Source organism: Athene noctua, chromosome 5, assembly GCF_965140245.1.
Source record: "Athene noctua chromosome 5, bAthNoc1.hap1.1, whole genome shotgun sequence".
In the NCBI taxonomy this organism is placed as follows: Eukaryota; Metazoa; Chordata; class Aves; order Strigiformes; family Strigidae; genus Athene; species Athene noctua.
Window position 1 is genome coordinate 32,560,499 of NC_134041.1, and position 14,253 is coordinate 32,574,751.

The 14,253-nt window shown below is 41.8% G+C and overlaps 1 protein-coding gene and 1 non-coding gene across 2 annotated transcripts in view; both read left to right on the top strand.

Annotated features, from left to right (window-relative positions):
- COP1 (COP1 E3 ubiquitin ligase) overlaps positions 1-14,253 on the top strand; it is a 134,156-nt gene that overhangs the window by 107,958 nt on the left and 11,945 nt on the right. The window lies entirely within an intron of this gene.
- Positions 3,619-3,753, top strand: LOC141961561 (small Cajal body-specific RNA 3). Its single transcript, XR_012633793.1, has one exon.

Genomic DNA, 14,253 nt, shown 5'->3' on the forward strand with positions numbered 1-14,253 from the left:
ACTGGAGGGAAGATAAGCAATATTACATATACTGGAAACAAAGATTGGTTCAGATCCATTAAATAAAAAAAAATTTCCTTTTACCTGTAATCTGTAGATAGCACATAAATTAACTGCAGCAGGAAGAGGAGATGCTGCATCCCTCCTCACTACCTGTGCTGGCAGAGGCTCAGCATTGCTAGCCAAGTCTACCGGTGTAAATCAGGCATATGTGATTTTTTTCTTCCTAGCTTCTAGGTTGTTCAATTGAGATCTCATTGCCACCTTCTAAGAAAGACCTTTCACAAAGCAGCTTGCTCTCACCAAGCTTCTTCTGACCACCAAATAATGGCAGGCCAGTCTAGTCTGCAGAGTATGTGCTTGGGGAAAAACTCTACTTGTTTAGAATGAAATACCCTTGATTAAAATAGGAGGTTAATAGCGCTACTGTGTGTGCTTTGCTTCGCAACTTGCATGTTAGCTCCAGCATTTGAAAGATAAAGTTAGGCCAGCAGGAGTGGAAAAAAAAATAAAACTGAGAAAATGAGCTGGAAGTGAAATACAAATGTCCTTATTTATTACAAAAGGATTAATCTCACTGTTGGCTTTCTGGTTTTGTTAGGTTCATGCTTGGCTTGACAATGCAAAAAAAGAAATTTAAGTTGTTAGGAAACACATGAAAATCTGAAGTAAAACAGGAGTGAAACTTCTCTTCTAGTGTTATAGCAGGCAGCAGCCTGCACTGGGAGCTTGGGAGTTTTCTTTGTTTCAGAACTTAAGAATATATATATTTACCTTGCCAAAAGTAAGCAAAGATTCCCCACTGAAAAATCACTCTGCTGATACTCAGATGTTTGTATAAGAAAAACGCTGTTTTAGAGATTTCTTTTGGATAAATGTTTGGCCAGATGTATCATTACAGGATGAAGGGATACAGTTTGGCCACTCCTTTTCCAGCGTGTCCTTGAATGCAAACTCAGACCCTCTCCACATCTCTTGGCCACCCTCTGTAGCCATCCTTACTCTTCCTTGTAAGGTTCCTTGTTTTTCCTCTGAGAGCAGAGCTGTCTGAGCATGGAAGTGGGGGCAAGGACAGTCTCCTTCTCGTAAGCCCACCACAATCACTGTCTTTGGCTTTTGGTATTCATTGTGAACCTGGGAATTACCTATTCTGGAATGTGGGGAGATGAGCTGTGAAAACTCTTTTTTTGTACAGATTTTTGAAGTTGCTGTTTTCCTTTGTGAGCAGGTTTGAGGTGGGTTTATGATACAGACAAGTGTATTCTTGGCTGGGGATTCTGTATTATTTTTGGATAACACATGAATGTGGAATTTGGGCCTAGCTCACTACAAATCAGTTAATGAAGTAATGAATGTGATGTATGCCAAGCCTCATCATCACTGTCTCTCCTTATCTAGAAAAATGCATACTGTGTATGTGCTGTGTGTGTGTGTGGCTTTTTTTAGACGCCATTTCTTTATACTGTCATTTATTTCTTCCTTGGAAGCTATAGCTAGGGCAATAGATGATCATGAACTCTTCACAGGAGCTTTTCTGCTGATGATTGTAACAGTACACATGAGTTTGCTGTGACAAGAAATAAGTCATGTGTAGTTCTGGCAGAGTACAGTTATTTTTATTTTCTTATATCCACTGTATTTTGTCCTGTATTTCTCACCGTTTCTACTCTAAAACATTTGAGACATTGTTAGGCCAAGAGAAAAGCAGCAGATACCTGCTGCATGCCCTGGCTTCAGCTCTGTGGTGTCTGTTGAGGAGTGAGTCAATAGCAGCATCTCTTCAGAAAGCATATCTAAAATCAAGCAGATTAGCTGAAAAAATCAAATACCAGAAGTGTGTGTCTGTCTTCCCTCACCCTTTGTCAGCAGAGCTTGGATTTGTATTCTAATATTTATGTAGCTGAAGGATACTACAAAATCAGAGGTACTGTGTCACAACACAAGGGATTGTTCACTCCTATAATCCCAGCAGGAAAATGACATGATTTTTTTTCTCTATATACTTGAGTTTTTTAAACTTCCTTTTTTTGCTATTAGTGTCATTGGTAGCTTAATGGATTTCTTGATTGTTGAGCTTCTCTTTTTGATACAGTATTGTTAGCCTTCGCATGCATTCAAAATTACAGGGAGCGTTAAAAACAGTCATTTCAATTTGAGATATCTAGAGATATAATTTTTTTGTACCCACTGTGTGAAAACAACTTGAACAATGGCAGAATTATCCACTGTAAGAGAGATGATTTTACTTGTGAATTGAGTTTAAAGATAAAATCTACCTACTTCCCAAGTCATGGATTCATTGCTCTGTTAAGATTAATTGGAAGGAAGACTTAATCCAGAACAAAGATGATTGAATTGTCCTTAAACAGTGATGTAGAACATTACCTAGATCTCACTTAGAGCCTTTTCTCAGCACTGTGAGACCAGAAATCGCAAGCCTTAGAGAGCTGTTGTGACTACATCATGTGAAGGAGGATGCTTTTCCCTCATTTGTTGGCTTGTTAGAAAGTAAAATGCTTTCTGTTTTTTGGAATAAAGTTGTTAGGAGGTGTTTTATGGAATGGGTTAAATCTGTGTAGCTTGTTAGCTAGAAATTATTTTGGTGTGCAGTAAGGAAATGGGCTCACTCCACCTGCAAAAGCCTCTGATGACTTAAAGGTCTGCCATTAACTGAGCCACTGCTGTGTTTGTGGAGCTGCCAGGATGGAAAATTAAGTACCTTAATGCAGCTTTGCTTCCTGTTTGGGAACCCAGAGAAGGACTGCTGTTGGGCAGCATGTCCAGCAGAGCTGCAGTGCCTTCCGCTGCTCCTCTTTGCTGCCGCCAGCCCCAAGTGCTCACTGCCAATGCAGTGATGCTAGCAACAAAATCATGCTTTTTAGAATTAATGTCTTATTTTAATCTTCTTTTTTCCAGCGGGAAGTGCGTAGAGCCATCGGGTTGTCCTAATTCTCCGGATACAGCCTAGAACAGAGTAAGGATGTCATCTGGTTCTTGCCCTTTCAGAGGGCCAAGGAGAGAGTGTGAGGGGAAGCATCTAATTCAAGGATTTCCAGGCTGTGATGTGTGATCTTGACAGCTCCTCAATTCATTTCAGGACTCTTACCTGACAGTGAGCTGTGATCAGTAATGTTTGGGAGCTGGCAATACTTTTCAGGTGCACATACCACATCTAAATTAAAAAAAAAAAAGGCAGCTTGCTGTTTAAAGGCCTTGCTGTTGGGACGCTGGCAGGCAGCACACCATTTGCAAGCTGTTCCCTGGAGTTTAGGAGCATATTCAAGGCCTGGAGATTTAGGGACTTATTAACAGCACCGCAGCTTCAGACCCTGCTGTTAGCTGGCAATCACCAAGCAAGTAAGAAAGGTCGGTGCTGCATTTAACGCCGTTGGGTGTGCATGTGTGCCCTGTTCAGCATCTCTTTCTTCTGGCTAGAATGATTTTGACCTTCTGAGTTAAACTTTCCCACTTAATTATATTTTCCTATTATCTGAATCCTCTTTTCTTCAGCTTATTTGCATGCGTTACATCAGATTTCATTTAGGATTTAGTATGGTCAGAAGCCTGGGATAAAAGACAGTGTGATAAAAGGCTGTTTTAATCATGAAAATTTGTAGGACTGGAAGCTGCTGGGACCAATCATGGGCAAAAGAAATATGTTTTGTCCACCACTGCAGTCTTCCTAGAGTAAAGTGGAGGTCTCTGTCTGCTTTAGGAGAGCCAACTAAACCAGATCGTTCCCCTCCATACATGTGTGTTATCCTGTAACATGCTGAGACAGCTCCTGCAGTGTCCTCAACAGCAACTGCTGCCCAACCACGATGTCCCACCACGTGGGGACAGCCCTTGGGCAGGGTGTTGTCTGCAGCATCCAGAGCGAAGTATAATTGCCAAGAGTTAATTAATCCAACTCTGTAGTTTAAGACTGTAATTATAGTTACTGGATTTTGTATTAAAATGCCTTTTTTGTCTTTTTTATAAGTCCTCTTTAGGTTTAGCAAACTGGCTGTAGAGGTGATTACATTCTGGTTGGAGAGATGTGCATGGGTGGAGCAGGTCCTGAGATTTCCCTTCCCTTTCGATTCTTCTTGCTGTTTCAAGAAACAGTCATTTACTGTAAAGCCAGGTTTACAGCTTTGATTGAAAATGACTCTGCAAAACCCCATCAAAGCTGTGCATGCCTAGGAGAAATTTTAAATAAATAAATAAATCTAAAGGGCACCTTGGAGTGTGTGAGCTCCCTGGGATTCCAAGGTCCATCACCTGTGGTTTGCTGGTGTCCCCAGGTAGGACCTACTAAATCTTTGTCTACCCAAAGAGCCCAGAAAAAAAGGATGAAAGGAAGAGAGGATGAAATTGCTGTCTCTGAGGTTTGGGATGATTATTAAGTGCTGGCCTGCTGCCTGATGCCTGTCACTGGTTTGCAGAAGTGAGACAGATCTGGGAGAGGTGGCTGCAGCTGTATAGCTGGGAAGTTGTGCTTTTAATTGCTAATTAAAGTTACCGTTTGCATTTGGGGTTTTCCTTTTTGAAGAATGACATCATATTACAGAAGAAACTGCTAGTATTGTTTATTTATAGCATGACCAAACTGGCAACTTGCTCTTGCTGCTTTGCTGGTACATCCGTATTTCACCTATTGCCTACTTTTGCTTTCCCATCTGTTTTTTTTATTACTTCTGTCCTGACAGCCCTTGTTTTTCTAGCCCTTGACTCCCCTCCCATGCAGACATATGATCCCCTAACGTTTTCCTTTTTGTCTTTAGACTGCCTTGCCTATTGTTTATAATAACATAAGCCCAAAGTCAAGGGAGCTTTGCAGATTCAGCTTGACAACTCCTCTCTCTGAATTATTTAAAGTCCATAAACAAAAGAAAGCCCATCTAGAGCTTGCAGGTGACTTCTCATCTAGTGTTGTGGAGAATGCCTGATAGGCAAGTCCCACTAATTTTGCACATTTAAATCTATAGGATTTAGTAGAATAGCAATTAGGATTCAGGGTCTACCTCCTGGTGTTCCTTAGGGGAGGGTAAATTTCAGGGAGGTGAATGAGCAAGTCAAAGAGGGAAAGTGGAAGGTGAATGAAAGAATAGGGTATTTCTCCATAGTAAGAATTGTGTCAAGTTTGGATTTTTTTTTCCCCTCTCAAAATCAGTGAACTTGTCTAAAGACATCATATGTTTTTTTGTCTGACATTAATCTCAGTCCTTATGGTTTTTTGAGGGGTTTTTAACATTCTTTGTTTTTAAATCAAAAAAGCTTTTCAACACCTCAATGACCCAGTGATTTCTGATTTCTCAGGTGCATTTTTGTTGCTGGTTTCACTTGTTCTTCTGGATTTGGGAGTGTTTTAGATAGATGGGATTAGGGAATCAGGCAGCACAATTGAGTCCTCTAGGTGATGCAAAGTTCATTATTATCTTTTGAATAGTTCATTCTGCAGAACAAAGTAGGGAAGATGTCATGCTTTGCATTTATTTTACTAAAACTATAAAGCTGTACTCTCATGATTCTTAATACCTAAGGCATAGTTCTCTTCCTGCTCCCTTTTCTCCCCAGATAAATACAATGGAGAAAGCATCAGTAGTAGGATATTAGAGAAGCAACCTCATATGTATCATCTGTACTCTGTATGGTTTTGTTTAATGAAGTTGTTCACATTTTATGTACAGTCATACCTTATTAAAATTCAGTTTACTGTACTGTCTTTTCACTACCAGCCATATGATTTGGTAACCAAAGCTGATATTTTGCAGTGGCCTTACTTTGAAAACTGACTTACAAAAATGACCTTTGGGCTTCAACATACCTTCTTTCAGAGGTTCCAGCATCTTTCAGTCACAAAATACCTCTTTCAAACAGCCTTGCAGATGTGACCCAGCTCAAAGTCCAGTTCAGCTCCCATTTGCATAAGGTCATAATATTTAGAGGTACCATGCTGAATGTAAGCCAGGCCAGCTCTAAACTACTTCTTGACTGTAGGTGAAGAGGAGATGGTTCTGCTGACTGGGGTAGGATGCTCAGCTCTGCTGCCCCTTCCTTACCTGAGCTTACTCTGTATCACAGGAACAGAAGACAGTAAACTTTTTTTAACAGAACCTTATGACTTGAATATGTGCAGGGAGAAGATTTAATTATAACTGGAATTTTACCTAGTTACTACTTAAGAGTAAACTAGCCTGTGACATTAAATGCAGTTTTGGATATCATCAGAACCTGATGCATGCAGCTGTAGGCTCTAGCCATTTTTCATCACTGATCTTGAGTTTATCAACACCTGTTTTCCTTCATAATTTTCCTCTATGCTCTGGCTACTGAAAATATTTGCCCACTGCACTTGGGGCATTTTTGAAACAGTATTTTGAGGAGAGAAAGCTTCCTATTTCTCAAGACTAGAGAAGGCCATCTGGTTTGTTACAGCATGCCCAGCCTTGTTTGCACTGCAGGAGGTTTCGGGTACATAGTGCTGTGCTTGATCCTGTTACAACATTAACTGAATTGGATGTTGAAGGAGAGCAGCAGGTTGTGAATTCTTTCAAGATTAATGGTAACTTTTGTTTTATTTTAATTAAACATCCATTCCTTAAATCAAAGTCCTCTTTCCCAGATAGGTGTATGCTATAAATAGCATTAGTATAGGTATAATTTCATGAAGCTTACACACATGCTAAGGTTAATGTTTGTGCCTTGATTTTTCTCTGCAAGGAACAATTTGTTCCTTCTATCTCACCAGGTCCTGGTGATTTCAGTTCTGTAGCACATGTGTATGTGTCATGTAGAAAATGTAAGCAATATATGCTTTCTTTTATATATATATATGTGTGTATATATTTCCTGTAGTGACTTATGCAGCTACAGGCTGGGCCACCTTGCAGGCAGGTACCCTTCGCTCTTCTGTCCTTACCCCCAAGCAGCTTGGGGCCCTTTGGGTAGAAGTAGCCTCCAGGAATGAGATGTTTGTGCTTTCCCACTGTGCCTCACTTCCCCTCCCCATGCTATGCCTCTACCCGACACACACAGATGTGTAATTCCCCACCTGGAGGTACAGCATTTCATGTATACTGTCATTTTTCCCCCCACAGACAACATCCTCAGTGTTGACACTTAGACCCACGACTGTTCTTGTTGCTATTAAATGTACTATTCCTGGCTTAAAGAGAAATGAAGACTTTGATTTCCAGGGCTGCCAGACTTCTGGCCCATCCAATAACACCATTAGAAGGCTTGCAGTTGCAGTGAAACCATCATGCTTCTTTTCTAGCTGGCATAAGCAAAACGTTCGGAGTAGTTAATGTGTTTCACAGATGTTCATCACTTGAGTACCTCTGCAATGTTATTCAAAGACCCGTTAACAAAACAGTCAGAATTTTAACATATGTCCAGAATTTTCTAAGTTGCTTGCTTTGGGTTACTGTAGTATCAGGTTTTGGGTTTGGTGGTGGGATCCCACTTACAAATGGATGGGTATGTCCAAGGGATGTTATTACTGCTAAAGCATACAAATTAAATGTCAGAATTCAGATTGCTTTAACGTGACCCTTTTTTGCATCTCTGTGTCAGGCCAGTCTTAGAAGTGGAGGTGATTTTCATTATGACAGTGCAAACAAGCTACAATCATCAGGAGATCCAATTTACTAGATGTCCAAACAGACAGCAAGTGACAGCGTCCTGCCCCAAAGAGCTGACAGCCAAACTGTATGAAATGAACGGTAGCAGAGAATGAATCCGTTATCAGTTTTAAATAAATAGGTTTTCTCAGTCTGTCAGCCATTTCATGAGTTCCTGCCAAAGTGTTTCCCTCTTGCTGACCCAGGCAGTCCAACTCAGCTTGGCTCCCTTCGTCATTTGTGACATCTCCTATGATTAACCCATTCTCCTGTATTGATTGCCATCATCTGTGCTTGTAATGCATTAATTGTTCTTCCACTTTGTCATGTCCCGCTCCGACAAGGGGGACAAGTGACTCAGATTTGCAAATCCCCAATTGGAGCAGACAACAAGTCTCCAAGTTCATTTATTAACTACCTGCAATGTACTAATTGAACACATGATAATTGGCTAAGTACAGAGCAAGTTGTGGTGAGCAATATAATATGCTTTGCATTTCTTAATAGAAAAAGGAAAAGAGGGAGATAGAGGGAATGGGGGAATACAGATCACTGGTCTGGGTTCCTGCGCTGGATCCCGCCGGTGAGGGTTCCAGGAGGCGACTGTCTTCTTCGCTTCACTGCTTTCTCCAGACGGTCGGGGGGAGGGGGGGCAGTGAGAGGGGCAGAGAGCGAGAGAGAGGGAGAGTCCTTTCTTCTGCCCTTTGATTTATACCCACTTTCCTTGGGTCCGTCCCCTAGGTCGACCCACATAGCTACATATCCCATGTACGGGGAGGGGTAAGGTGTTTCATGGGATGATGTAATTAGCATGATCGTGTCAGCCCTCATTAGCATATTGAGGGGTGTTACTTTAATATGCATTTCGTGGATAATGAAGCAAAGTTCATTCACCGGACACATGGCCCTTGAAATTTGCCCAGGTGCCCCAGAGCAGAGCCGTCCTGTCTCCACAGGGCTCTCTCCCCCAGCTACATCGGGCAGCGTTATCAGCTTCGGCCTCCACAGAACGCACCCTGTGACTCAGAGTTTTGTCTTGCGAGTGTTTGAGGCATTTCTTCAATCAGCCTCAACTTTTGCTTTCCCAGGTTGTTTGTCTTAGTTGCTCACAGGCCTGGTTTCTCGTCTCTCACACACTTTTGCTCTGAGGGAATAGTGTCAACGTGAGGCATCTAATAAGGTTTTTCTTTCCAACCTGTCCTATTAGCACTGGCCAGCACATGTTCCCACCAGTTACCAGCTGCAAAACCTCTTTCTCCAGTCTTTATCCACCCTGTTTTAAGCCTATGGTAGCTTTAATACCTTAATATTAGTCAAGCCTTCCTCTTTTTTGCTTTAATTATGTAAACTTTGTGTTACTTAATCTTCTGCACACAGTGTCTCAGACTGGGAGCCATGGAGAAAATGGTGACTTGTTGCTTACATGAGAGTAATCACAACTTTGTATGTAATTCTGCTTGGAGGAGGAAGGCTCTGCATCCTACCATCATGAGGCAGACTTCATATTGATACTCAAGTGCCTTAATCATAGAGATCCAGTTGCCAAAGATGTTTGAGGAGATGAGGTCCTTTTGGTTTGAGTGAGAACTTCTGAAAATCCACCCAGCTTTGCTGAGAGGTACACACTTGGGTTAAAGGGTCTGACAATAGGCATCATCTGGGTGTGAAATGTTTCATCACATGATAATTCGGAAACCTAAGCAGTTCCACAGCATGTAATTTGCATAAAGAGCAGAATTCATGGGCTTTGGAAAAAAAAAGGCTGGACTTGCACCAATATGGGCTGTGGGACTGAATTCTAGATGGCTGCCAGGCACTATCAAAAAACACATCCTTGACACTTTGTGAAAATCAATTTGGCTGTCAGCTATAGCCTCAGTCCCAGGAACCAGTGTTTTTCTGTACCAAATGGGGGGGTCAAACAAAACTACTGGATCTAGAACTATAAAATGAGGGCACAGAGGAGCATGTCCTCAAACAGAGCTGTCACAGTTTTGTGGGTGCCACCATTGTCTGGGACCACTGTGAGGGTCATCTCCTGAGTGCAGGAAGGGAGGAGATGGCAGGACACACTCTGCGTGGCCTGAAAGACTGGTTAATCTATGGGTTTGTAGAAGAGTGAGGATATTGGGACACCTGATAATTTTCCAAGATTCATAACTGTTCAATGTGTGGTGAGCAGAGTCAGTGTCATTCAGGAATTTATTGCTCTTCTCTTGTGCTCCTGGCCTGAAAGCCTGGTGTGAAACTCCCCAAGGGTTTAATGAGTTCTTAGAGCACTTGGGAGATACCAGACACTGATAAAGGTCTAGGACCCATAACTGCTTAGGTAAGTGTCCTGCCCATGAGCTTGGATGTGTGCATAGGTGTGAACTGTGGGGTGCGAGGGGTCATGAAGTGTTCTTCAAAACCCTTGACTGGGTACCATGTTGAACCCCATGCGTTCAGCCTCACCTGGCAGGCTGTTGTGGTGTAGGGTTGATTTTTAGCATGCTTGATAAGTGTTTTGTGCTCCTAGTCTGTTTGGGAGGGGATTGCAGCTGGAATGGGATTTCGCATCAACAAATAAGTAAATACTGCAGTTCAAAAAAGGAATGCCTATTAGGAGAGTTAAATCTCAGTGGTATTTCTCTTGCTTTTTCTCTTCAGCACCTCATTGTGAACATCTGGATTAACCTTGGGCATATCCACTGAGTGTGTTGCCTCGGTTTCCCCACATGTCAAAGTAGGATAACTTAGCTACCTCACCAGGGCATTTGTTACACTTAATTAATGTTGTAATGTGTCTTTGGTTCCTCTGATAAAATGTGCTGTGCGAATGCTAAGTTGTTTTTACAGATTGGATTGTTAATTAAATGTGCACATATAAATGATTTATTGGCATTAGAGAACTAAGACTTAATAATTCAAAATATTAACGTCAAGGTGGTTGAGTCAATTTTAAGCCTGTATCATTCAGCTTTTTAGAGACTGAAACTAATGGCTAACGGCTTATTTCGTGGTATTTCTAAATGGGGACTGATTTAACAGGATCCAAACTCTGGTGCCTGGCCCAGAGAAGCCACTGGCAGCATCAACAGTGTGCTGAGCTTCATAGAGCACAGGAGATGTGATCTAGCAGTGATCCCTCTTGCCCCAACTTAGAAACCATTTGTCAGCCTTCGGAGGAGTGTGCTCCAGTTCAGCACAGCAGCTGACATGCAGTATTAGCTCTTGTGTATCAGGAAAAAATATGAAAGGAAGGATATTTGGGGTATGTGGGCATCTGCAAGGTGGCTGATGTGGATCACCTTCTCCTGTTGAAAGCTTCTGGCCCAGCAGGGATTTGTTCCCAAAAGCAACATGATGTTTCAGTCTCTAACCATAAGGCTTCTGCCTCCTTATATTCTTCTATCCTCTGTTTTTTATCTAGGCAGATGTTTCTGAGGTGGATGCGGGAATGAGCTGTAGTTGACAACCTAGGCAGGGACCAGAAGAACACATATGTTATCCTAGTATAGTAATGAGTTCAGGGAGCTAGAAATACAGACCTAAAGAAGAGAAGGTGGCTTCTGGGAGCAGATACAGTTGGTTGATTGGATACTGGCACCAGAAGGGAAGGTTAACCATCATCTGTTTTCTTTCTGAACCCAAGAAAGATGTGCACATTGGTGTTGGTGCTAGTATGTTGGAGGCAAAGGGGTTGGAAAGTAAAGGAAACTGTCTGTAAGCTGGATTTTCAAAGGTGGATTCACAAGGGGAGGGAGGAGATGGAAAGATGTACATGGTGCTATAGAAGAGGCAGTTGAAACTCAAGAATTGGAGTGCTCAAACTAGGGTTATGATGAAATGCCACTCAAGGGACAGTGATCTCACAAATACAAAAGCCCTGAAGGATATGGGACAGATGGTCTGGGAAAGATGAAAGCATTCTTGCACGAACTAGGGAATTGCTGATTCAAGTGTGAAGAGGAATATTTGAAAGAGGGAACTGAGCAACAGAGGAGTGTTGAACACAGTTGAGCTGGAAGAGAAAGCACTGACTTGGCAAAAAGGAGAAGGAAGAAGAATAGAGAAGGCAAGAGGGATGGGAGAAACACATCATGTGCGAGAAAGAGAGGCATAAGAAAACCAGCTAAACATGATGCAGGGCTTAAACAAATTGGAGTTTGCCCTTCACAGTAGGGCAAGGAGTGTGTTGTAAATTGAAGAGGACTGAGGAGCAGGGAGGCGAGGGAAAGAATGTCTTATAGCATCTCTCAGGAGTTTTCCACCAGCATCCATTCCTTCCCAGTGCAGCAGCTGGGAGTGGTGGTCCTCACTGTGCTTCAGGACTGGGCTGTGTAGCACTTATGATAGGCTGTGATCATAGAGTGGACTGCTCATCTGTGTAATTTGGGGTAGTTTGGACTGAAAAGGCTTTTCATGTTCTACTGATTTCTGTTTACAGCTCTGGTCCCTGATGGTTTGCCATTGGTCTGCACAAAATCAAGACCTACCAGATTTAGGTCACATTTCTGAATACTCTCATGCAGATTGGTGGCCGTTTCTTCAGCTCACACATTTTGTTTCTGATGAGGGTTTGGAAGGGAGGCATAAGCAATAGCGATAGTAATGACAGTACCCCGGGGCTTGGTTTTGCCACATACAGCACTGATGGGCAGGGCAGCATGACCTTGGCTAGGGAGAGATTAAATTCATCACCTCCAGCATGATGTAATGACTGATGGCAACAAACAGTAGAAGAGAAAGGAGGAAAATGTATTGGCAGTAGGAACGCAGGTCTTGGACTGTGCAGTTGTCAAGCAATGTATGGCATCATGTTATGTAGAATTGCCAAACAAATATTTGGGAGCTTTAAATATTAAGAGAATAAATGCTAAAAGCTGTTTTCACTAAACTAATGCCTAGCCATTTTCTGTGGTTTTGCAGTATTGATGCTGATGTGTTGCATATTTATGTATATGGTTTTTGTAGGCTTAGTGCAAGCTATATTTATATACTGCTGCTGCTTTGTTGAAGGCCTTGAGCACGTTGTTTATGGGGAGCATCTGAAATCCCAGGATATATGACCGTAGGAACAAGTAGCTGTAGAGCCCTTGTCACAGAGCAGTGGAGCTCGATATTCCCACATTTAGAGGAGGAGACGACTTGCCCTTTGGGAGAGGGGGGGGTTAATGCTAACATCATTTGGTTTTAACATATGTCTCCCTGCCTTGCCTGATGGGGAGTGTGCAACAGCTGTTAGAGCTCTGCATCTACTGCAAAATAATAAGTGTCTGGCGAGTTATTCTCATCTTGATTTTGAAATAAATTAGGTGCTTATCAAAACCAGTTTTGTTCCAGAACAACTAAATTAGAGGCGGTTTCCTGCAATGTATCAATGATTCCTGGGGTGGGCTTTCCTGGCTGGCTCTCCTGCCTTTTGCAGAGCTTTCTTTGTCCTCTTCCCATCAGTCTCGTTGGCCTCCATTTCCATCTTGAATTCAGAAGACAGTGTAGAAATGAGCGAATTGGTGCCTGTGTGCAGCACCGTACATGTGTGTATTTCTATTTTCTTCTAGCCTGGTCTTCAATTGCCTTGTTGATCTTGTTTTCTTGAGAGCTACATGCTGAAAAGAAAGGTCATGCTAAGAAAAAGTGATTTCTCACTTGGCTGAAAGATAGCTTACTACTTATTTGAGTGTGTCATTGGAGCAAGCCTTGGACTGCTTTCCTCTAGGCACCCATGTGCTGTGAATACAGAGACCTGGGTATATATGATAGCAAATAAGCTTCCAGTTATACATCATCATCTTGTGCTGAGTTTGGCATGAATAGGAGTAGAAAAATGCATTAAGTGTAAAATCCAAAAATGAGAAGACTGCTTCTTCAGGAGGCAGAGAAGAGGGATATATTCATGTGTTGAGAGTTGCAGTTAGAAGATACCAGATGTAGAAGTGTCAGAAAACTTGATAAAAGCATCCCTGATACAGAGGTTAAAGTCTGAAATCGCAGAAAAACAAGGGGAGGGATTCAAGGAGATGTTGAATTTCTACCTGCACACGTTCCCTAGCAAGACACGCTTCATCTTGTGCAGAAGCTGCAAACTCTGTGTGATGTAGGATGATGAAAACACTAATTTGTTTGAAAGCTTTTCTCCCCTTTATAAGTGTGTCCATGAATTCCTATGTGAGAAGAAACTATATGCATGTGCATATGATTGTAGGCAAGTTTTTCTACAGAAAGTGAGCCAAAGGAATGCCATCATGTGTAAATCTGTGGGCTTATGTGTTAAGAAAATACCTTTATTATGCTGTGTGAGTGTAATTGTGTAGCATCTATAAACTTAAAAACTAAAAAGATTGTGTATTTGCAACTGGATCTAGAAGGAAGCACAAACAACACTTTTTTCAGATATATCAAGTTGTTAACTTTTGAGGGGGGGAAGGCAGATAAGCCTAAGGAGGCTTTATCTCTGTGTGTACAAAGGAATTACCTTCAGAATGAGATAAAAGTAGAGTTTCTAAGGATTAAAAGACATGGTTTAGGTATACATGTTCTGTTCCAGGTTTAAAACCTAAAAAGTTGGGTGTTACTGCTCCTGAAACATTTTGGTATGACATCTTTTGTGTGTAAGACCTTGTGCTTTAAAGAAGTGCTAAGTTTAAAAAAGTAATTAATTTCT